Genomic DNA, 23,021 nt, shown 5'->3' with positions numbered 1-23,021 from the left:
AAATGGCAGCCCACTCCAGTACTCTTGCCTGGAGAATCCCATGGACAGAGGAGCCTGGAGGGCTGCAGTCCATGGGGTCACACAGAGTCAGACATGACTTGAGCACATACATGCACACACATGTGACGTGTAGAACAACAAAGACTCCACAGGTCAGTAGAAACACATTTTGTGATATTATTTCCTTATTTTATTTTTCTGTAATCTTATTAAGAAAAAATATTCTTGGACTTAAATTTTCTATCATTTGTCCAGGTCTAAAATGATGTTTTTAAAAAACATTTTGATACAGTTGCTTTAGTCACTTTCTCCTGTTGCAGTTAAAATTCCAGAGAGACCATAATGATGACATCAGTCTGGGAAAGACAACAGCCACCATTGAAGAGAGAAATTAGTTTATATCTGAATGGCGTCCTTTTCTTTTTTTTTAAAGCACAAAATTAGTCCTCTCTCTCCTCTTAGCACAAAATGTACTTGCTGGGATAGAAAAATCCCATTCAAGTTTCCTGGACTCAGCCTTCCATCTGGCTTAGTCTTGGCTGAAGGAATCATAGGGCTGGTCTCCTCTTGGCTTAGAAGATGGGAGGGCAGTTGCTTCTACTTCTCCAGTGGCTTCCTCCTCCAGGTGTAATCTCCATTTAGCCCATTGCTTTGAGAACATGGGTTCCTTTTCTTCATTAAATGATAAACTTTAGGTCTCTGGAGTACTTTTAAGAGAAGAAGTTGTGGTTTTCAAGAAAACACAAAATAATCTTGAGCCAAAGTTCTCTTTCTTTAGATTTCTACAAGAAGGGGAATTTCTTTAGATTTCTACAAAGTTTTGTTTTCAAAGCCCTCATGTTCAAGACAGTAAATATTTTCTAATTTCTGTAACAGCTACACAAAATATTATTGAGCCAAAGTACAATATCTTTAGGTTTTTACAAGAAAAGTAATGAAACTACAAAGTTTCTGTTTTCAAAGCCCTCATGTTCAACTCAATAAATACTTAAAATCTATAAAGCACTGTACTAATGAGAAGACTGGGATTAGAAGAGTTGGTAAGATCAAACTGAACACTGAAAGCGAACTAAAAGTCCTATTTCTGCCTTCCAGTTGCCGACATCTTGTTGAAAAGACAATGACATGTTCTAATAATCTGGTACAAACTGACTTATGTGAAGTGGTGCAAAAGAAGCTCAAACTCTTTGAGGGTGGTAGGGATGTGGGTACCTGGGAAAGCCTTTTGACATTCAGTTGAAGCTCCAAGATCTTCAACAAAGTAAAAGAGTGTTACAGACCCAAGAAGGAACTTGCACCAAGTCCCAGCAATTTAAGGGCTCAGATTTCATTCTAGGAAGGCTACCATGAGGGATGTGCAAAGGATGTGATGAGAGGAAGTGGGAGATAAAACTATAAAAAGGTGGGATGACTTATCTTTCTGTAATTTCTTTTGTCACTATTGGAAGTACATAAATATATATTCCCTTTCCAGAATGTGTCATACTGCCATGACACTATCCAGAATCCAGAAAATGATGCCAAACAATTCATGTATTTCCCTTGACAATGCTTCATCCTTCAGTTATTCTATCTCAGGGGGTCCCAAGTCAGTCTCTCCTCTTTAGCTACTGGTACCTTTTCTCTTCACTATGATTTTCTGGATCAGGGGCCAGCAAACATTTTCTGAAAAAGGACAGATGGTAAATATTTTAAGTTTCACATGTCAAATGTTCTTTATCACAGCTGAAAGCACTCATAAGCAATAGGTGAGTGAATGGTGTGGCCAATAAAACTTTATTTTAAAAGCAGATGGCAGGCTAGATTTGGACCATTGGTTGTAGTTTATGGACCCTTGTTCTAGGTCCCTCAATTTCTTTGTCTCCTCTAAAGAATCTTAGTTTTTCTACTCTCTGTCTTCAGTTTTGACTGAAGTTAAGTATTTGTTAGTATTTGAAATAATAGTTAGGTATTTGAATAATAACAGTTAGGTATTTGAAATAATCAGATTTCCAGTCTTGGTAAATCTGGGGCAGGACCAAATTTTGGAGGCAATGATAGAAAGGATGATCTTTCCTTGTCTGAGCTTTAAGATGAAGGATCTAGAAGACAAATCTTTTAGCACAACCATAGGGTGTTATTGTTTGAAGTGTCTCTCTTTTTTAGTTTTACCAAAGGCATCTTTCTGCTAATTTAGCTCCTTTTAGCTAGGACCTGAGAATGAAACTAGATGTGCAATATATTCTAAGAAGGAGGTCAGCCAGAAAAGGACAGATGGAAAATGAAGAAAAATATCATTTTACTACATTTTGTAATCCTCAAATCTTGCTTTTGAGTGTCCACTCTTTGTCAAACCACTAATTTTCCTTTAATTTAACTGTTTAACATGGGATCCAAAAAAAAATGAATCATTTCAAATTAGTCTACACACAGTGGGAAAATCCACTGGAGATTGTTGATCAGGAGAACAATGTGTTCAGAATCTTTTAAAGAAAATGTAATTTTGCTAACAAGGTACAATGAAGAAGACCAGTGCATTTTAATAAAAAAGTCTGAGTGGTTGGCAAGGGTTGGAGGGAGGGAAGAAAGAATTAGCAGTGAAACTATTCTGTGTGGTATTATAATGTGGGAAACATGTCATACCCATAGAATATACAACACCTGGAGTGATTCCAATGTAAACTATGGATTTTGGGTGACTGTGCATCCATGTATATTCACCTGTTGTAACAAATGTATCACTCTAATGCAGAATTTGATAATAAGGGGAGATTGTACTTGTGTCAGGGCAGAAGTTACATGAGAAATCTCTACTCAATTTTACTGTGAACCTGAAACTGCCCTACAACTTTAACTCTACTTTAAAAAGTCTCTGACAAGAAATAATCCCAGATTTAACTTGTCAGATGACATATATAAGTACCATTTATGGCCCTAGAAGACACCCTTAGTAAGCCCCCAAATACAACATCTCCAAAAAGGAGAGTGGGGTTGGAAGAGATGTAAGGTGTTTGCCTTGAGCTGTAGTCTAGACAGAGTGCCGCACTGTCAGTCAAGCTCTATGCAGATTATTCTTTCCAAGACGGCTGCAACAAGAGCTCCCAACCCACTCTTCTTCTTCCTATGACATGCTGTCACTCCTAGTAGAGAGATATGTGTTTAGTTTTCTCCCCTAGAACCTGACAACACCAGAATTGATGCTATGGAACTTCCAAGGTTAGGACATGAAAGTTTATATGGATTTCACTTGGTCCTCCTGGGACACTTGTTCTGGAACTTAGCCACCTTGCTATGAGGAAATGGCAAGACCACACAGAAGCCAGGTATAACTGTCTGGCTAAAGCTCCTGTTGAGGTCCCAGCCAGTAGCCAACATCAACCTCCTGATATATGAGTAGGTGACTCACAGAGTAACTCTAGCCCCGAACATCACCTGCTACAACAGCGTGAGGAGTCCCCCAGTTCCAGGCAAACACTGCCTAACTGAGCCCAGCCAACACCCAGAACAGTGAAAGAAAATAATACAGTCATTTTTATTGCCTGGATGTGATTCCTCACTTGGCAACAGATAACCAATTAAGTACAAGGTGTACAAAAAGAAAGGTCCAGCTGGGTTGTTATTGCTCCTTAAATCAGTAGAATGAGAGTGAAAGTCACCCAGTTGTGTCCGATTCTTTGCAACCTCGTAAACTATAGAGTCCATGGAATTCTCCAGGCTAGAATGCTGGAGTGGATAGCCTATCCCTTCTCCAGCAGATCTTCCCAACCCAGGAATTGAACCGGGGTCTCCTGCATTGCAGGCGTATTCTTTACCAACTGAGCCATCAGGGAAGCCCCCTTTAAATCAGTAGAAAATAATAGCTAATAATATCATGCCTAGCTCTTATGTTCACTTTTTAATATTTCAATCAGTTGGTCCAAAATTTCTTTAATGACCACCATGTTGCCTGCTTTTCCTAAATGTGCTACCAGGATTGACAAGATCCTGCTTTCGCCAAGGCAAATGGTCTACGTGAGCCAGAAGCCTGGGAACATACACATCATGTTCAAATGACCATCCATGTATTTAATTTAAAAACAAACAAAACATTGCTCATTACTCCACAGGTACTAGGCTGATAGAATCAAGCCACAAGATATCACAAGACATCAAACCCTAGAGATACAATGCATTTTTAATTTTGCAAAAAATGCATTTTTATCCCAAATGTATTAATTCATTTTTTACTTTTGTAACTTATGCTGTTACTTATCTCCTGGGATCACTGCAAATCTTGATAAGGCCCTGTGGCACTTACTTTAACCTAATTATAGCAGCGATTCCAGCAGCCTATCATTCACTTGGATGTGAAGAAATGCATGACTTAACAGGGTCACATTCCTGGGCTAATTCCACTCTTCAGTCAGCCATGAGGCAGCTGCTTGAGCATGTCTGAGGATGTAGAATGTGGCCACTCCTGATTCCATGCCAACATCCGCCCCCTTCATTCTCTGCAAACAAAATTCTCTCCCACTTAAGGGCAAAGAATAGTATCACCTCTCTGACTTCTGCCGTCCATTCCTTCCTCTAATTTGTATAAACATACTCCTCACTTCTTCTCTCCTCTCCATCATCTCAGAATACTGTGTATTCTCTACTTCAAATCAAAATCTTCACATCTTTCGTCTTCAGCCTACCACTTTCCCCATCTTCTCAGAGACATTCTCCAGAAATAATTCTCTCTTTTCTATGTCTTCAGTCTCTTCCTCTTTCCTGACTCTTGACCCTCTGCCTACAAAATTTTAAAAAGACTTTCCCATTCTAAAGATTAACTCTTCCTTGCCCTTTTATCTCTTTAGATACCTTCCCTTTTCAATCAACCTTTTAGAGAATGTTGTCAACATTTGATTTCCCTTGCCTAATTCCTACTCATTCCTTGTTCTAGCACCATCTTATTATTACCCACATCATTTGAGTTGTTGGGGTCACCAATGATCTTCTGAAATTATTTCAAGCCTTATGGAACTTGTTCTTTGTAAGTATTTAGAGATTCTCAGCCATTTCCTCCTTTGAACATAACCTAGCTTCCCTGTTTTCCACATCACTCTTTCCTAATTTTGACTTGTCTTCCCTGCCTTCATTCCCTCCTTCCTTCATTCTTCATGTTTTCTTTTCTCCATCCCTCTCTCTCTTGCTCAACAATATATAGGGTCTTATATTAGTCAACTTGGGCTGCCATAAGAAAATATTTTAGATTGAGTCATTTGTAAATTTATTTTCTAAAATTTCTGGAGGCTAGCAGTCCCAGATCAAGGTGCCAGCTAACTCAGTTCCTGGTGGAGTTTCTCTTTCTGGCTTGATTATGGCCATCTTCTCACTATGTCTTCAAATGAAATTCCTCTGTGCATGTGATAGAGTAAATAAGAGATCTCTCTTTCTCCTCCTCCTCTTATAAGACCACCAGTCTATCAGCTTAGGGTCCCACCCTTATGAACTCATGTAACCTTAATTTTCTCCTAAAGATCTTATCTCCAAAAATAGTCACACTGAAAGTTGGAGCTTCAACAAATGAATCTGGAGAGGAGACATAATTCAGTCCATGGCAGGCATAATCTGTGGCATGAAAAGTAGGCAGCGGCTCACAGTTCCAGGCTGGCTTGCAGCCTGGGCACCTTGCTCTTTCCCCCCGTGGCCCCTACTGAGTTGCTGGCATTTACTTTCACACCTGTTGCTTCAGAATCCCAAGATGGATGCTACATCCTGAGAGGTTTTCCTTGAGAGGCGGAAACCAGGCCAACCCATGCACCAGGTCCATATCTTAGGATAAAGAAAAATAATAGCAGCCCTCGAACTCCATTCATTTCTTCCTACCCAAAACTGCCTCACATCGTATGGATCACCACATCAAAGGCAAAGGGGGACTGATTTAGTCTCATCAACATCCACTTTCAAGATGACCCATTTCAAGATGACTGCTAGAGCTGACTGTGATGTTTCCTCATGTAGCCCCCTTCCTCTGTCCATAAAATCTCTTGCCCACTGATTGTCAGTGGGAAGAGGAGTCAGCCTTTGGACAGAAGTCTGTTCCCCAATCTCTGCCCCAGGTTGCTGGCATTAGAGATAAAGCAAACTTTCTTTTCCACCATCCTTGCCTCTTCATTGGCTTTTGAGCAGCAAGCAGATGGACACCACTTTTGTTTACAGTATCACATTTAAACTCATTTTGACTGAGTTGAGTGAAATTTGCTTTGCTTCTAAGAACATGTGACTTTCAATGAAATTATTGCAAATAAAAAAATGAAAATCTTATTTTCATTCCATTATTGACCTTCTTGCCTTGAAAGTTTTGCACTTGAAATTATCCTCTTTACCCATAAATTTATCTCACCTTTCTCAAGGTATGAGGAGGAATGCACCTTATTTATATGGTGTTTTACCATCTGCAATGTCCTTTCTGATCTATTTAATTACATCTAAGCCACATGTTAATCTCATGAGGCAGATAAACCAGAAATAATTTCACAGATGAGAAAACTGTCACCTTTACCAAGATCACATGATTAGAAAGTGATAAAACCGGGACAAGACTCAATATCTTCTGATGCGTAGTCTACTGCTCTTTGAAACTTGGCAACCATTTCAAGCTCAAAAATAAATCTCCCTCTGCCTTTTTTATAAAACAACATTAAGATTGCACTGGGGGGTTTCCTGGTGGCTCAGTGGTAAAGAATCCACCTGATAATGCAGGAGCCATGGGTTTAATTCCTGGGTCAGGAAGATCCCACATTCCTTGGAGCAATTAAGCCCTTGCACCACAACTATTCAGCCTGTGCTCTATCCTTCCCTGTGCTGGGAAGCACAACTGCTGAAGCCCGTGAACCCTAGCGCCTGAGCCCCCCGCCCCCTCACTGCACCTAGAGAAAAGCCCAAGCAGCAGTGAAGACCCAACACAGTCAAAGATAAATTTTTAAAAATTGCACTGGGATGTACAGAGTATAAAATTGCTAGTATACTTTTGATCATTTCTTTTTTTCTTTTTTTTTTTGCCATTTCAGTTTTGAAATGGCAAACCTTGGAAGGCTATCTAAGGTTTATACAGCAAAAATGTTACTCCTCAGGACTTGGGGAAGTCTAGTCAATATTGTTAAAGTAGGGGGAAAAAAAACCTGTTCTTAATAGAATATTCATAAGACAAATGAATTTTTAAAACTTGCAAAGCCAACTGAGCTATAACCTCACAAGTGGTATTTCAAAACACGTTAGAGGTCTCCTGCTTGTGGCCATAACAAAATAACTTGTACCAGACTAATCTTCTCATCATAGAAGACTATAAAACGGAACAAAATATAGGAAGTGATTATTTTTAGATGTTAGACAATAGGCAACATAGATCTATTGGTCCCCCAGGGGAGTCAGGGAGCCTTCAGCTAAGCATCATAGTTAATACCAGCTGTCTCCTTGGAGGCATTTGGAGGCAGGGAGTCGCAATAGAGTGCAAGGGTCTCACTGGTGGAAAAGGAAGATATAGCTCTGGGCTTAAGAGGTGGTTGGAAATTATGGGGCAAGAAAGAAGAGAAGAGAGTCATACAGAAATAAAGCTCCAGAATGCTGCGTGTGGTTACCTTTATTCTTGGATGCAATACAAAACTGTATGCATAGGGCAGAATCCTTAAGGCAGAGTAAAAAACAGCTATCGAAGATAGAGAAGTTACTGAGGAAATTTGAGTTGAAAAGCTGTTAGACCTCACCTAGTCTGGGATACACTTGAGTACTGACAATCAGAGTATAGACATCTCATTAAATATCCCTTACATTCAGTGGATACCCAGAGAAGGTCATGTTAATCTCATTTCACAGTAGAAACTATTATAAGTTGTCCTCAACAAGGACTTCCCTGGTAGCTCAGACGGTAAAGAGTCTGTATGCGATGCGGGAGACCTGGGTTCGATCTCCAGGTCAGGAAGATTCCCTGGAGAAGGAAATGGCAACCCACTCCAGTACTCTTGCCTGAAAAATTCCATGGATGGAGGAGCCTGGTGGGCTACAGTCCGTGGGTTAGAGAAGAGTCGGACATGACTGAGCAACTTCACTGGTTCACTGCTGCTGCTGCTGCTGCTAAGTCGCTTCAGTCGTGTACGACTCCGTGAGACCCCAGAGACGGCAGCCCACCAGGCTCCCCCGTCCCTGGGATTCTCCAGGCAAGAACACTGGAGTGGGCTGCCATTTCCTTCTCCAATGCTTTCGTGAAAGTGAAGTCGCTCAGTCGTGTCCGACTCTCTGCGACCCCCATGGACTGCAGCCTACCAGGCTCCTCCATCCATGGGATTTTCCAGGCAATAGTACTGGAGTGGGATGCCATTGCCTTCTCCGTCTGTTTCACTGGTCCTTAACAAAGCATAAAAGTTGTCCTTGAATGAGTAAAGCTTAAGAAAATTAATTATCTGTCTGCTGGAACAAAATTCAATATTTTACTAAAGAAGAGTGTAAAAGCCAACTCTTAGGCAACATAGCACCCACAGTATTCAGTATATAACAAAACATTACTAGACATTGTGAAGAAACAGCAAAATATGATGCAGAAGCAAAAGAAAAGTCAGTTAACAGAAATGTAAATTGTTCATTTTTAGCAAAATGATATAAATGTCATGAATCTTTGAATGTTTGAAAAAGCCTTTTCCAAAATAGATAATGGCATACAAAGAAAAAATTTAAAGAAATCAGAAAAAAAGAAAAGAGCCATTGTTAACCTCATTAGAAGCAATGTATGTCAGACTACAGTAGATTGACATCTTTAAAGTACTGAAAGGAAAAACTAAACCTAAAATCTTGTAAAAATATCCCCCAAACACGAAGGAAAAATAAAGACATTTTTAGGCAAACAAATACTGAAAGAATCTGTCACCAGCAGGCAAACACTACAAGATATATTAAGAGAAGTTCTTCAGACTAAATGAAAAATGATTCCAGATGGAAATTTGGTCTACACAAAGAAAGGAGAGTGCCAAAAAAACTAAATATGTAAATAAATACAAATTATTTTCTCTTTTTGCTTAATTTCAGAGAAAAATGAAAGTATACCATTATGAGCATTTATATGTAAATACTTGTAATTTTATATATCAAAGAAAAGAGAAGGAAAGAGGCATAGCTGACAAAACAGTAGAAGACATAAAATGGAATCCTTAAAAACTCTTAATCCAAAAGAAAGCAAGAAAGAAGGGAAAAAAGGACAAAGATCTAATGGGACAAAAACATAGCAAATACAAGATGACCTATTTAAATACAACTGATTATTTGGTAATTCCATGAATTGACATGGACTCTAATTAAAGTAAAGGATTATCAGACTGAATTTTTTTAAATCAATATATGGTTTATAAGAGAGAAAAGCACAGAAGAAGGTATACCTCTTAAATTTTTATCAAATGACTGTTGAGTAAGCTATATTAATCTCAAACAAATTATACTTCGGGACAAAAATGTTTTTAGAGATAAAGAAGGACATGCTATAATAAAAAACATGGTCATCAAGAAGACATTAAAATCATAAATGTGTATACACCTAATCAGAGAAATTCAAAATGCACAAAGAAATAAACTAATGTAACAGAAAGGAGAAATAGGAAATTCTATAACTAAAGTTTTAGATATCAGTACTCCTTTCTCAATGATAGAATAAGTATACAAAATGCTCTGTGTGGATATAGATGACTTGAATAGCACAATCAATAACACAACAAACACAACACATGTTTTTTCCAGAGTGATCATGCATAATTCATCAATAAAGACCATATGCTAAGTCACAAAACAAACTATAAGAAAATTTATAAAATTGAAATCATATAGGGTACATTCTTAACAACAAAGAAATTAAATCACAAAATGATCAAAATATAGACATCAGAAGATTCCCAAATATTTGGAAATTAAGAAAGCCATGTCTTAACCCATGGTTCAAGGAAAACTTTAGAATGTATTATCAAATGAATGATAATAAAATTATCACTATCCAAATTTGGGGGATCCAGTGTTTGGCAGAAATTATATAGCTCTATATGGTTTCCCTGGTGGCTCAATGGTAAAGAATCCATGCGCAATGCTGGAGCCGCAGGAGACATTGCTCGACCCCTGGGTCAGGAAAATCCCCCAGAGGAAGGCATGGCAACTCAGTCCAGTATTCTTGCCTGGAGAAACCCATGGACAGAAGAGCCTGGTGGGCTACAGTCTATAGGGTTGCAAAGAATCGGACACAACTGAAGCGACTTAGCATGCGTGCCTATATAAAAAAGAGAAAAGAATTAAAATCAATCATTTCTGCTTTCACCTTAGGAATCTAGGGAATGAAGTCTAAACCCAAGATAAGCAGAAGGAAGGAAACAGTACTGGTAAGAGTGGATACTAATGAAATAGAAAAATGATGAACAATAAAGAAAATCCTGAAATCAGAATTTGGTTCATTGAAATGTTAACAAAATCAATAACACCTACCTTAACTAAGACACAAACAGAGAAAGCACAAATTACCAATACCAAGAAAAAAAGAGAACATCAGGGATGATCTATAGACATTAAAGGAATAATAACATTTATGAATCACTTTATATCACTGAATTCAGCAATGTAAAAGGCAAATTCCTTGAAAGACACAAATTACTAAAACTGACATAAGAGGAAAGAAAATCCAAGTAGCCCCATAATAAAGACATGCATTTTTATTCAGAAACCTTCCCAAAGAAATCTCTAGATAACTTCATTCATGAATTCTACCAAATAATTAAGGAAACATATAGCAATTTTCCAAAATGGATTAGGGTTCAGAATATGGTTTTTGTCTTTATTCTTTGATTTTAAGAGTAACTCGCTGGTTTTAGAGATTGACCCCATCACTAAATGATATGACAATCATTAAAATCTTAAAAATTGGGTTGAGGAAATAGATAAAACTAAATTAGAAATCTAATTCAAAACACCAATGTTTGTCATTCTTTCATGCCTAAGCTAGGCATGAAGCCGAGGGGACTGAGAGTTCTGATAGGTTTTACCATGCTCTGCCACAGTTACCCTCTGCTGAGCTGAAATGATCCTAGTAGTCCGCCTCATTTTCCTATTTTCTCTTTCACATAAATTTGCTGTATCTACTTTCTCTTCTCCCATTCCCAGACAAGAAGCTCCCAACTCAGTCTGGATGCATGCAGAAGTAGCCAAGGAAGCCAGGAAGCCAGCATGGCCAAAGACAGAGAAATGAGAAAGCTGGCATGTAAAGAACTGTAAGAGGGTCCTCCATATCGAACCAAAAAGCAATGGGGCTGGGAGGGCAGGTCAGAGATCACAAAGTGAATGTGGCATGCTCCTTAGGATTTTATCTTCCAAAACAGGAAGGATTGCAAACGTGATTGCAAACATGATCAAATTTGATTGATTGCAAACATGATCAAATTTTTTAACTGTGCAAATATACTCCAGTCATGCATTGGAGAGAGGGTAGATCTGTTCATCACATATTGCAATAGTGTAGTGCAAGACGACGAGGACCTGGTTCAAATTAGAAACAGTGGAGTACAGGAAAAGGAATACTTAAGGATACAGGGGCAGAATCCAAGGGACACAGTGACTGATTTAACATCTGGAGTGAGAAAGAGGAAGGAGTCTAGATGATTCTAAGGCTTCCTGCTCAGGTGGCTGTGTGAATAGTATGTCCTTCACTAAGATGAGGTCCCAGTAGTGGACTAGGAAGTTACTATGCTTGCTCTTGTGAATTAATGAGGCTTACTCCTTGGAAGGAAAGTCATGACCAACCTAGACAGCATATTGAAAAGCAGAGACATTACTTTGCCAACAAAGGTCCGTCTAGTCAAGGCTATGGTTTTTCCACTGGTCATGTATGGATGTGAGAGTTGGACTGTGAAGAAAACTGAGTGCCGAAGAATTGATGCTTTTGAACTGTGGTGTTGGAGAAGACTCTTGAGAGTCCCTTGGACTTCAAGGAGATCCAACCAGTCCATCCTAAAGGAGATCAGCCCTGGGTGTTCATTGGAAGGGCTGATGCTGAAGCTGAAACTCCAATACTTTGGCCACCTCATGTGAAGAGTTGACTCATTGGAAAAGACTCTGATGCTAGGAGGGATTAGGGGCAGGAGGAGAAGGGCACGACAGAGGATGAAATGGCTGGATGGCATCACCTACTCAATTGACATGAGTTTGAGTGAACTCCTGGAGTTGGTGATGGACAGGGAGGCCTGGCATGCTGCAATTCATGGGGTTGCAAAGAGTCTGACATGACTGAGTGACTGAACAACAACAAAGGTGAAATGTGAGATCTGATAGGCACTTGTATATATCCTGCACTCGGGAGAGAAGACTGGAGACTGGTATTTGGGTTTCATCAGCACATGAACTAAATGTGCAATCAAGGCATGCATAAAGTGAGAAAAAAGACTTATGTGGCTGTTGAAGCCATGTGAGGAGACGAGATCTCCAAGATATAGAAAAGGACATTACATAAGAAATGTCAGAGGAGATTTTCATGTTATATCATTTCTGTGTAAGCAAGCTACTTTCCTTGTTCCAGATTCAAGTTCCTAACTCTGACAAGAATTATTGATTTCAAGGATGACATCTTTTAGCCCCAAAGGAAGCTATTTGAACAATAGAAAAGCTGATAGTGATTATCTCTTGATTATAAAATATTAGGGGAAAAACTTTCAACGTACATGAACTAATGATGGTGGATCTCCTCCAACCTATGAATTTTACAATAGACTCCATCTCCTCTACAAATGCTGCATGCAGCACTGCATCCTTCCAGTCTCCCACTGTTACAATGTTGTCTATTGACAGTAATATCCCACAGAGTTCTATAAAGCTATAATGCAGTCTTATAGCCACTCTTCAACAAGACCCTGTCAATAACCTGATAGTAAAGTCAGAGTGAGATTTACTGTGAAGCTGTTGACCCTTAGCCTTGTGTTCTTTTTTATAGTATTGTTGTACAGTTTTATAGTATTTTCAAAGGTAATATATTTTTATATTCTTTTCTCAAAGAGGTCCCCCAATTACATAAGCTACAACACAACTGTAACACCCAGGTATAAGGACTATAATTCAAATGTTATAGAAAATAGGTTAGTAAAAATTAATCTAAGTTTTAAAAATTAATTCCAGTAATTCACCTGGGAACTGGTTTTCACCTTAGTCTTCTGATGTTAGGATCTTTCCCACTACAGCTTGAGTTCTCCACCCAGTTCGCACACTTGAGTTGCCCAGTGGACATCCAGGGCTGAGGATCACTGCCTTACCACTAACTTCTGTTAACACTTCTTAAACACAAATGAACAATTTGAAAAAATACATTCTTGAGGAAATTTCCCCAAAGGATGAACAGTGGAACAAAGATATGAAGTCTTTGCATTTATTTCTCAAGTAATTGGTTCACTGACAATTCAACTGTGCCAAGTATTATGAATATTTAATCATAAAAAGGTAGGTTGTTCTTTCTTATCTGGAGAAATTCTAATATGGCAAACAGACTATATTTGTTCAGCTATCAGTTATTGATATTTTCTCTGATTTCAAGTGCATAATTAAGTATCCAGCAAACCTCTGCGTTCTAATCTACATAAGTTTGAACTGAATTAATTTATTCAGGTTTTATTCAGTTGCTCTTTAAGCCTTCCATCAAGGATCACCACCCATCTTCAGCTCATTGATGTGTTGTCTCTTGCCCTACATTATAGGTTTGAAGGAGAAGAGCATTTCCCTCAACAGTTGAGCTTTGGTTAGCTTCCATAGCCTAATTCAAGCCTTAACATTGCTTATGAAAGCTACTTCTTCAACCTATCTTTTCAACAATTCACTTGCTTTTCTAATAAGGATTAGAGGAACAGGAACAATTACATGTGAGAGAAATTATTTGAATAGTTCCAAATAGTTCCCCTGGATTCTTTGGATAATTGGTCTGCTTTAGTTTTGCTGTTTTTATTCATTTATGATGTCACTTCTTACCTTCCACAACAATTCTTTTCCTCCTGTTAGGCAATTCAAAGGAACCTGTGATGTAATTCATAGAGTGGTGGTCCCCAACCTTTTTGGCAGCAGGGACTGATTTTGTGGAAGACAAATTTTCAACGGACAGTGAAGGGGGAAGGATGGTTTCAGGATAATTCCAGTATGTTACATTTATTGTGTACTTTATTTCTATTATTATTATATCAGCTTCACCTCCAGTTATCAGGCATTAGATCCTGGAGGTTGAGGACCTCTGGAATAGAGTAACTGAAAGACTTAGATTCTGACCCATCTGAAAAGCTGTGTAATTGGCAAAGGTGATTAAACTCTGAAAATCAGTTAAAAAAAAAAAACAAACCTGTAAAGTTAGAATATAAATATGACTTTCTCTTTTTTCTTTTCTTTTCTTTTATTATTATTATTATTATTATTTTACTTTACAATATTGTATTGGTTTTGCCATACATCAACATGCATCCGCCACAGGTGTACACGTGTTCCCCATCCTGAACCCCCCTCCCACCTCCCTCCCCATACCATCCCTCTGGGTCATCCCAGTGCACCAGCCCCAAGCTTCCTGTATCCTGCATCGAACCTGGACTGGCGATTCGTTTCTTATATGATATTATACATGTTTTAATGCCATTCTCTCAAATCATCCCCCTCTCCCTCTCCCACAGAGTCCAAAAGACTGTTCTATACATCTGTGTCTTTCTCTCCCCTCATAGCTCAGTTGGTAAAGGATCTGCCTACAATGCAGGAGATCCAAGTTCGATTCCTGGGTCAGGAAGATCTGCTGGAGAAGGGATAGGCTATCCACTCCAGTATTTTGGGGCTTCCCTTGTGGCTCAGCTGATAAAGAATCTGCCTGCAATGTGAGACCTGGGTTCAATCCCTGGGTTGAGAAGATTCCCCTGGAGAAGGGAAAGGCTACCCACTCCAGTATTCTCACCTAGAGAATTCCATGGGCTGTATAGTCCATGGGGTCACAAAGAGTGGGACACAACTGAGCAACTTTCACTTTTACTTTGTCTAACTCATAGAGTTGGTTAGTGACCAAATGCGATATTTCTATCATCTATTATTTGACAGGAAGATATTTGTTCTTGGGAAGGGGGATCTTTGATTGCAGAATGTTTGACTAAATGCATACAAACTTTGTTGTTGTTCAGTCATTCAGTTGTTTCCGACTCTTTGCATGGACTTCAGCAAGCCAGGCTTCTCAGTCTTTCACCATCTCTGAGAGTTTGCTCAAACTCATGTCCATTGGATCAGTGATGCCATACAACCATCTCATCCTCTGTCATCCCCTTCTCCTCTTGCCGTCAGTCTTTCCCTGCATCGGGGTTTTTTCCAATGAGTCAGCTCTTCGCATCAGGTTGTCAAAGTATTGGAGTTTCAGCTTCAGCATCAGTCCTTCCAATGAATATTCAGGGTTGATTTCCTTTAGTTTGTATTTCAGCATACAAACTTAGAAAGCTGTATTATAAAGTATGTTTCAAATAAGCAATTTATCCAAATGAGTTTTTCACCTGAATGTGGCAAACCACAAGAGGCTAGAAGTCTTTCTTCACTAATTGGAAATTATTATGGATATTCAATAATCCCTTTCATTTAGAAAATGTCTCTTAGGAAGATATATATTACCATAATTTGAGAATATGAAGATTCTGAAGGGTTTAAAATCTGATTAACTTTGAGTAATTCCTGGGCCATTATTGATTATTACATATGAGTATCTGTAAAATTAATTCCTTGTACAACATTATTTCTCAAAGGAACCTAAGCCAGTATCTCTAAATATGTGATGATAAAAACCAAAGCAAGGCTAAAGGTACATTTAAATGCTGCAGCCCAGGGAATTCCCTGGTGGTCCAGTGGTTAGGACTCTGTGCTCCCTCTGCAGAGGGTTTGATCCCTGGTTAGGGAACTAAGAGCCCTGTCCCTCAAGCCACATGGTGCAGCCAAAAATAAATAAATAAATAAATGCTACAGCTCAAATTGATATTCACTAAGAGTCACTGAATGGGACAGGAAACACAGACATTGTTGAGTAGACTAAGCCTCGCATCTGATAGATGTTGAAACAGAGATTAAGTGGTTCTGTCTAGCAGCTGTTTTGCTGTAGAATTGGAATTAGAACACTTAAATGAAAATGTAGAATTCTTTTAACTACTTCACACTAACCATAGAAATATATCCCCAGATTTTCACACTAAAATAGAAAATATAAAAATTGCAGGAGTTGGGGAGAGAACATGCTTAAAAAGTCAGAAAGTAAAATATTCCAATTTTTATCAAAACCTTAACAAAGATTTCCATTTTATAGTTTGATATCATAGGAGAGATATTCCATTGACATACTACCCAGTCCCTGGTTCCACCATAGACTTAGACTATTAAATCCTAGTTAAAACATGTTTAATTTAGTTGCTTACTCATATCTGCAGTACTAGTCTTAACTTGGGGTTTAATTATAGAAAGCAATAAACTAAATTAATCTCATTGGAGTTTATTTCATTATTCTTATGTAGAAAATTTCAAAAAATCAGCTTAAGGAAAAAATAGAGCTGAACAGTCTCATACAAACTCTTTCCCAGTGGATTAATGCACTTTGAAATGCACTAAACAGCCTGATGAGGTGAACATTTCCCCTTCTTCAGGCCCAGCATTTTGTTGCACATTTTCAAAGTAATAATTATGAAGATGTTAGCATTGTTAAACGTTGTCAGTCCTGCAAAATTGCATGTAGGGTACTCTGGATATTTTTAATCTGGACAAAATGTAAAGCAGGGGAAATCATCTAGAAAATTTAGCAAACATAGTGTTGGCTTTGTCACTGGAGTGGAGGGAGGCATTATACACTGTCGCCTATGCTACAGCTGTTCCCAAATTCTTACGAGGCAGTTGCAAAGAGGAATGCTTTCCTCATCAATGTGTGACTCCAAGGTTATGGCCTTTTCTTTGAAAAGTAGACTTCATCCCAGTTGTTCACTCTTAAGAGTGGAGTGCAGTAAGTGGATGCATATTTCAATATCACAATATATAGACTGTTTTTTTCTGATGAAGAAAAGAGTTCCCAAACATCATGATGGTAAGACGGCCTGATGATGCTTGAGTCCCAGGTCTATCAGTGATACAGGAGAAGCCCTCTACCCTCTGTGGGACTCAGTTTCTTCCTGTGTGATATCATGATCCCTATGGTCCATTCTGTGCCTGCTTTGAATCCTCTGAAATATCCAACTTCATTATTCAAAGCAGGCTGCTAAGTTCTTCACCAGAGGCTAAGATTACACCAGAAGTCAATGTTTTATTTTGTTAAATTTAGTCCTCAACCCTTTCTCTGTAAATGAATGAATTAAATATGAATAATGATACCTACATAGGAGACAAGAGAATTGGAAGGCTGAATATGTGTGGTCATTCTTTGTAGATGGCTAATAAGCTCAATTACTATGAAATGAGTCAAATTCAATGGCGTGAACAAACTGTATATCTTCTAAAAAAGCCCACTTTCAGTAAATGATTTTTGTGAGGTATATAGTTTTCTGCTCTCTTTCTGTTTCATATACACAGAAAGAGCAAGCTATACTTTCAAATAAAATCCACTCAGAAAACAGAAGTGTGACAGGAGGAATTTAGCTTTGCAATAGGATGCATCCGGTGCAACATCCCATCCATATTTGAGAAACAAACCAGCCATTGCAATCATTAGGATGTGGTCTAGAAAGAACAGAGCACCAGGAGATGGGAAAACCTGGACTTGTACTCCCTAAAGGAAGGGGTCATTATCTTTCTTGGTTGACTTTGCATTTCTAGAGTTTAGCTTGGTGCATGGCACACAGGAAGCTCTGAAAATGAGGAGTTGGACTTCAAACTCTGCTGCCTCCTTGGTAAGGCCTGGTCCAGGACACTTGGGGAAGCAGAGCTGAGGCAGAACTGTGTGCTACGGCTTTCTGGGGAGGTACCAACCCAAGGCATGAGGAATGAGGTAGAAACAAGAAGCCAGTTGAAGGTAGTAACATTTTTTACCAAGACCAAGGGTTCCAAGCACAAGACGTCATCCAAATGCATCCCTCAGAGGAGAGGAACTCATTTTTCCAGTGTCTTACCCCTTATACCTGTGTCTTATCCCTCAATTTACCTCCTGCGACACTGACTCCTCGCACACACCTGAGTGGTGTTACCTGGCCGTATCTGCTGCTGGAGCAGCCATATTGCATTGCCTACCGCACAACACCTCATCTGAGCCCAGGGGCAGAGGGAGGAGGTGGAACCCACGGCTAAGCCAGGCTGGCCTTTGACACAGGGACAGCTCTTCTTTCAGAGACATCACGGAGGTAATGCCAAAGGCCAACATCCCCTAAGCACCCACCTAGGAATGGAGGGTCAGAGGACCCCTCCACCGAGCAGGAGGTCAAGTCCCAGGAAGCAGGCCAAGCTATCTGGCCTGCGGAGTGGTGATAAACAGGGTCAGGGATTTAGAAATCCCTTGTAGCATTTTAGAAAGTTATCTGACTCCAGTCTGAGTTTCTTCAGCTCTAAAAGGCTGATCACATACACTCCCTCCCATGCCATGGAGTATCAGGAGGATAACAATGAGAGACATGGGACTTTAATCTTCTCATCCCTCTTCTCTACCTCCTTGCCTGCATCATGTAAACCTCCAAAGCAAGAAGAACACACACACCCACCAGTTCCCTATCTAAGCACCCACCAGGAGATGCTAAAAAAAAATCTCACACAGCCAGTCAAACTGGTATGCCATTCCCAAGCAGGCCCACCTCACTGAGGCTCAACTTTGGTGCTTTTCCTCATTGAGCTTATTCTCTTTTCTTCCTCTTCCCCTCCGCTTTCTACTCTCCATGAACACCCTTGGCCAGGGACAGACACAAGTTTTGGAAGTCCTGGAGGTTATAAAGTATTAGGAATCCCTTTTAAGAAAAATATTACGAATATAAAATTCGGTCTAAAGGAGAATTTATTTATTTTAAATAAGCAAAGAAAACACACCAAATACTAGAGACTTGTAAATCCGGGTCCCTTTCTTCTGTGATCTCTTTAAACAATTTATGAGAAATGCTTACTAACAGCAACCTGGTTTACCTTCCTAACACAGAATACCCAAGAGCAGCATATTTCAAAGTACCTCTGAACTTCTGGGAAGATTTCCTGTAGTAAGAAAAGGCAACCCACTCCAGTACTCTTGACTAGAAAATTCCATGGACAGAGGAACCTGGTGGGCTACAGTCCATGAGTCGCAAAGAGTCTGACATGATTGAGCAACTGAGTGCACGTGTGCACGCAAACACTCTCACACACACAGACACTGAACTTCTGGGAAACGTGAAAATGCAGGTCTTGTTCGATAGGTTTGGGTGGGTTTTGAGGGCCCACATATTTCACAGTGCGCAGGGCACGCCCAGGTGGCACTAGTGTTACCCAGCCGTGAGCCATATTTCAGGTAGCAAGGCTTTAACTCTCAGCATTTGCCAGGGCAGGGCAAGCAAGGGCTCAGAAAGCTTAAACCTCATAAATTCCATCCTTTCAGGTGTCAATCACTTCACCCTTCCAATGCCCAACAAAAGGGCAATTCAAAACGGCGGTATATGAGACTTCTCTGGTGGTTCAGTGGCTAGGAATCTGCCTTCCAATCAGGGCACATGGGTTAGATCCTTGGTCAGGGAACTAGAATCCCACAGGCCACAGGGCAACTAAGCCCGTGCATAACTAGAGAAGCCTTCACACTGCAACAGAGACCCAGCACAGCAAAAATCAAACAATAAACTAACAGAAATGTTGGTATAGATGTTGAGAAAGTGAATAACTGTAGAAACTGGGTAAAAGATATTTTTCTAATTCTTTCAACCTAACTGAAGGAGAACTGAATCTTTTGCCAAACAATAAGTTATTTAAAGTGATTTTTGATATATACTCTCTGATTTTTGCCATAAATCTCAGAAGGCATTTGAAGAATTGAATGACACTGCTAGAAACAAAGTTCTTCATTCTTGTCTGCTTAATTCTGTGAAAAGGTTCTCAGGGATGGTATTAATAAAAATCAAAAACAGGAAAAGTATTGATGCAGAACTCTGTCTCATTTTCACAAAAAATAATATTGAACTTGGAGACTTAAATTACCTTGGAAAAAACCCTCCATCTATCCCTTTAACTGGCACATTTCTAGTAACTTTTATATATTTAACAATAAGTTATCAAATCGTATAATGTATTCTATTGTCTTGACTAATTGTATGCAAATATTAATTCAATCCAGAAGAAAAATATTTAATGCATAGAAGATTATGGTTACAGGACTTTTCAAAAATTTAATTTCAATGTCTATAATTTGTTGCAAACATTGCTCAAAAATGATTTCCAAATGTAAAGATATAATAAAATCCTGTGGAAGAAATAAAATCAAATGGAAATAAGATTCCAAGGGAAAAAGAATGACATAAAATTTCCAACTCATCATGAATATTTTAAGTGAAATCATTGAATGCCAAATTATAACTGTATGTTGATTCCATAAGTAAATTTTTAAAAACCTCACAATAGTTGTATTTTAAAATTTCAACATGCCTTTAAATTTACATAACAAATATAAAAGTATAAATAAATTTATATATAAATTTAAATAACAAATATATAGAGAACCTTTGTCTTCATCTCCATTTCTGGCACAGAGCTCCTAAACCCCTTGGAATTTCTTACAGAGTGATGGAGGTATATTTTGTTTTGTTAATGAGGTGGTTTGGGAAGCCTCCCTAAGAATGGGCTCTAATAGTCAGAAGAACCATGTAATTTGAGGGTTGGAAATTTAGTCCCACAACTTGATCTCCAGAGAGGGGAGGAGAGCTGGAAATTGAGTTCAATTACCAATAGTCAATGGTTTCATCACTCATGTCCATGTACTGAAGCTTTCATAAAACTGAAAAGGATTAAGTGCAGAAAGCTTCCAGGTTGGCAAACACATGGAGATTTGAGAATGGTGTGCTTTCAAAGGGCATGGAAACTACAAGCCCTTACCCACATAACTTGACCTCTGTCTCTTCCATCTTTTCTAATAAACCAGTGATCTAGGAAGTAAAATGTTTCTCTGAGTTCTGTGAGCCCTTCTAGTCATTGGAACCCCCACTCTGAAGTATAAGAATACAGGTGACAACTTGGACTTGAGACTGGTGTCCGAGGGGGAGGCGGGGTTCAGTCTTGTAGGACTAAGCCCTCAATCGGCGGAATCTAATGCTATCTCCAGATAGAGTGTCAAGATTTGAATTGACTGCTGGTGCCCTACCATCAATTGCTTGTTGGTGGTGATGCTGAAAGCTCAGCCTCTGTGCACCAGTACCAAAACTTGGAGACAGAGTTTTAGGTGAAGTAGAAAGGAATAGCTTTATTGCTTTGCCAGGCAAAGGCGGACAGAGTGAGCTCCTGCCCTCAGAAACTGTGTCCCAACCCAGGGGTGTTTGGTGAGGAGTTTTATGGCAATGGTTCAGGGTGGGGTTGTTGATAAGATTAGGGTAAGTACAGGGCCTGTACTGCTCTAATCTGTTTCTGGTAATCTTCTTGATGAGCTTCTCTAGTGTGAAGACATCCTTCATTTGTTGGGTTTTAATTCTATAAAGAGATCAAATTGCCAACATTCAGTTGGATCATACAGAAAGCAAGGGATTCCAGAAAAACATCTACTTCTGCTTCATGGACTAGTTAAAGTCTTTGACTGTGTAGACCACAAAAAACTGAAAAATTCTTTAAGAGATGGGAATACCAGACCATCTTACCTGCCTCCTGTGAAACCTGTATGCAGGTCAAGGAGCAACAGTTAGAACCAGACATGAAAGAACAGACTGGTTCAAAATTAGAGGAGTAAGACAAAGCTATATATTGTCACCCTGCTTATTTAAATTATATGAAGAGTACATCGTGTGAAATACCAGGCTAGATGAATCACAAGCTGGAATCATGATTGCTGGGAGAAATATCGACAATCTCAGATATGCAGTTGATACCACTCTAATGCAAGAAAGCAAAGAGGAACTAAAGAGCCTCTTGATGAAGGTGAAAGAGGAGAGTGAAAAAGTTACCTTAAAACTCAACATTCCAAAAAGTAAGATCATGGCATTCGGTCCCACCACTTCATGGCAAATAGCTGGGAAAAAATAGAAAAAGTGACACAAAGAGATCACAAAGAATCAGACAGGACTTAGTGATTGAATGACAACAGTTCTGTAAAGAGCTTAAAGGCATTGCTATGCATATACCTTGACGTGGAACCAGGACCCTGCCCCAGTTCAGTTCAGTCCCTCAGTCGTGTCCAACTCTTTGAGACCCCATGGACTGCAGCTTACCAGGCTTCCCTGTCCATCACCAACTCCTGAACCTTGTTCAAACTCATGTCCATCGAGTCAGTGATGTCATCCAACTGTCTCATCCTCTGTTGTCCCCTTCTCCTCCTGCCTTCATTCTTTCCCAGCATCAAGGTCTTTTCCAATAAGCCAGTTCTTCGCATCAGGTGGCCAAAGTATTGGAGTTTCAGCTTCAGCATGAGTCCTTCCAATGAATATTCAGGACTGATTTCCTCCTCCATGGAGTCTTCCCAACTGAGGGATTGAACCCACATCTCCTGAGTCTATTGCATTGGCAGATGAATTCTTTACCAATAGACCCACCTGCCCCAAGGCTGTATTATTGTTTCTTGGCTGCCTGTCGCTTGCCATGGCATCCCTTCCCTTCCTGTATTAATAACTATTCAAATCTGTTCTTTTGGAACTCAGGGATGGTCTTGGAGGCTGGAATCTGTTTCCTACAAGAAACAGAAAGGCTGCACCCAGAAGCCACACAGTCCTCCCCAGTTTCAGTGGGAGGCATATCCCCCTAAACACACATGTTGAAATTGGATGCAGAACCCAAAAGAATGCTGAAACATATATGTATATATATTTTTGAAATTACTTAAAATTATAATGAAAAGTTGTCAGTATGCCACTATGATGGTGATACACAGCTTTCCAAAACTTCCTGGAATTTCTATGAACACACAAAGCTTGGGGATC

At 39.4% G+C, this 23,021-nt stretch overlaps 1 long non-coding RNA gene across 1 annotated transcript; it reads right to left on the bottom strand.

Annotated features, from left to right (window-relative positions):
- Positions 1 to 330: 330 nt before the first annotated feature.
- Positions 331 to 22,225, bottom strand: LOC129633178 (uncharacterized). The gene is made up of 3 exons (XR_008704943.1): positions 22,053 to 22,225; positions 1,618 to 1,665; positions 331 to 707 (listed from the first exon to the last, which is right to left on the bottom strand). It is a non-coding gene; the product is annotated as an uncharacterized LOC129633178 (long non-coding RNA).
- Between the last annotated feature and the right edge of the window lie 796 nt (positions 22,226 to 23,021).

Source organism: Bubalus kerabau, chromosome 18, assembly GCF_029407905.1.
Source record: "Bubalus kerabau isolate K-KA32 ecotype Philippines breed swamp buffalo chromosome 18, PCC_UOA_SB_1v2, whole genome shotgun sequence".
Classification (NCBI taxonomy): domain Eukaryota; kingdom Metazoa; phylum Chordata; class Mammalia; order Artiodactyla; family Bovidae; genus Bubalus; species Bubalus kerabau.
The sequence above is the reverse complement of the archived record's forward strand: the minus strand, read 5'-3'. Positions and strand labels throughout refer to the sequence as shown.